At 40.5% G+C, this 2,500-nt stretch overlaps 1 protein-coding gene across 2 annotated transcripts in view; it reads right to left on the reverse strand.

Annotated features, from left to right (window-relative positions):
- Positions 1–2,119: 2,119 nt before the first annotated feature.
- The window catches only part of LOC123514993, a 60,151-nt gene continuing 59,770 nt past the window's right edge, over positions 2,120–2,500 (reverse strand). For both annotated transcript variants that reach the window (XM_045273303.1, XM_045273301.1), the window contains one exon: positions 2,120–2,500. This exon is cut by the window's right edge and continues 183 nt beyond it. The gene's annotated coding sequence lies outside the window, so the exon portion shown is untranslated.

Consider the following 2,500-nt stretch of genomic DNA (forward strand, 5'->3'; position numbering starts at 1 on the left):
ATTCTTGGTGGATGGAGAACAAAAATGCTTTTCCCGGGAAACTTTGGACCAATGAGCGACGAGTGCTGTCCTGCTGGTCGCAGCAAGTTTCCGGGAGGCGGGAGGTGGCTGGCTAGCGGCCACAACGTTGCTTTGCTCCGCTCTCGCTAGAGGACAGCACCGCACGGTGCATTTCCCTCTCCCTCTTTCCTGTTCTTTCCCCCCTCCCGGTCGTCCCTCACTACCTCTCCCTTCTCCATGCCTGCCTTCCTCCACGCCAGGATAAATTGCAAGCGTGAGTCTCTTTTTATTTCCTTTTTTCGTGCCTATGTGCCTTTTTCCTTACTTCAAAACATTTTTCCCTCCTCCTGTGACGCTGTTCATGATGGCAAAGATAGAGCGTGTTGGAAATGCACCAACCTAGAGCAACTTTATATGCTAATGAATGAGTGGGTGAATTAATGAATGAACGTCGGGGCTAATGAGTGTTGGTGCGATTTTGGCGGAAGTGACTACAGCACGGACCTGATGGGGAGGCGCCAACAGCGTGATGGTGGTGATGGTGGTGGTAGTGGTGGTGGTGGTGATGTAAATTAGTGTCATTATGCAAACCTAATACTAGCAATACGTAGACCTAGTGGTGGCCTTAGTGCGCAGGTCAGCGTGTTGGAATCTTGCATGTTGGAGCCTCCAGCAAGGTGCAGCTGTATGCATGCTGTGACTCGCCAGGTGATTAGTTAGTAATGGTATTCTCCAGGTGCTGCTGTAGTGGTGACACCACTGTTATTATGCATTTATGATAAAATCTTTTTGTACACAATTTGGTTAGATATGAGTAACCATATTTTACTTTTTTTTTCTTTTATTAAAATATACATCGTACATGTGATCGATTGCTCAGTTTGAAAAACAGAAACTCACTCTTTTGTTTAAATGTAGTTACATTCATTATTATCACTGAAATATGTTTATCTGTTACATGTGTGTGTGTGTGTGTGTGTGTGTGTGTGTGTGTGTGTGTGTGTGTGTGTGTGTGTGTGACACACACACACACACACACACACACACACACACACACAAGTGTGTTGAGCGGGATGAAATAGAAATGGAAACAACATGGAATGTGTAGATAGAGTAAATAAAAGGCTGCAGGCAGCATATACATTCGAGGATTTTAAAACAACAGTCCATGTGTATCCTTCCTGGGTGAGGGCGGGAGGGAGGCAACCAATGGGCGGCCGAGGCAGCGTGCTAGTGCCAAGGGGATCGATTCCAGCCTTCCGCTCCTCGCTTTGGCACCGAGGGGCGGCTGAGCCTCTCCTTCCCCTGTGCCATTGCCGGGCCAGGGGACGCGGCCTCGCTCTGTCCATCACGCTGCCCGCCACATTACACTAAACTTTTTTCTTTATTTTTTTTTTTTTCTTATTTTTATTTTTCTTTACTCGCAATGCTTCTAAATTCTATGCAAATAAAAGTTGTTGTTTTTTTTTTCCAGGGAAGGATGATGTGGTTTTATCTTCCATAAAAATGTTTTCTCATATCTCCTTTTATTTCACATCCATGCATTACAGGGACACGTGTGTGTGTGTGTGTGTGTGTGTGTGTGTGTGTGTGTGTGTGTGTGTGTGTGTGTGTGTGTGTACGGTCTTTTCACATTTTTTTTTCTGGGATGGATATATCTCTCTCTCTCTCTCTCTCTCTCTCTCTCTCTCTCTCTCTCTCTCTCTCTCTCTCTCTCTCTCTCTCTCTCTCTCTCTCTCTCTCTGTGTGTGTTTATTTTGTTATGTGCTTGTGTGCGAGTGCATGTTTTGTAGTATTTACATATTAAGTATCTACATCTATTTTTTCCATTTGATTATTTTCCATTCCCCATATTCTATATCAATATCATCGTCATCATATATATATATATATATATATATATATATATATATATATATATATGTGTGTGTGTGTGTGTGTGTGTGTGTGTGTGTGTGTGTGTGTGTGTGTGTGTGTGTTGTTATTTTTTTCACTTATTTGTTTTGATTCATTTATATTTTTCACTATTTTTCTTAGTAATGTTTATTATACCTTTTGCTGTTGTTGTTGTTATTATTGTCATTATTGTTATTGTTATTATTGTTATTATTATTATTAATGTTATTGTTGTTATCATTATTATTCATTATCTATATCATTATTATTATTATTATTATTGCTCTTATGATTATTATTGTTGTTATTTTTGTTGTTGTTGTTTGTTTCTATGTTTTTATTCTGTCCCCTTCATTACCATAACTACAGCTAAGCATGTATATTCTGTGCATAATATTATGTTGTGTTTGTCATCCCCTTGATGTATGGCTTGCATTACCTTCCCTACTCTATGTTCTCATTTGTATACAAATGCATTGTGTGCAAAAGAAAGTGCCAGTTTAGAGCCTATATCGTTCTTAACATAATTTCTATTTATGTACGTGATCTCGCGGTAGAGTGTAAATATGTGTTCGTTATGTCCATTAGCCTGGTCCTGGCCAGC

This window comes from Portunus trituberculatus, chromosome 38, assembly GCF_017591435.1.
Source record: "Portunus trituberculatus isolate SZX2019 chromosome 38, ASM1759143v1, whole genome shotgun sequence".
NCBI classification, from domain to species: domain Eukaryota; kingdom Metazoa; phylum Arthropoda; class Malacostraca; order Decapoda; family Portunidae; genus Portunus; species Portunus trituberculatus.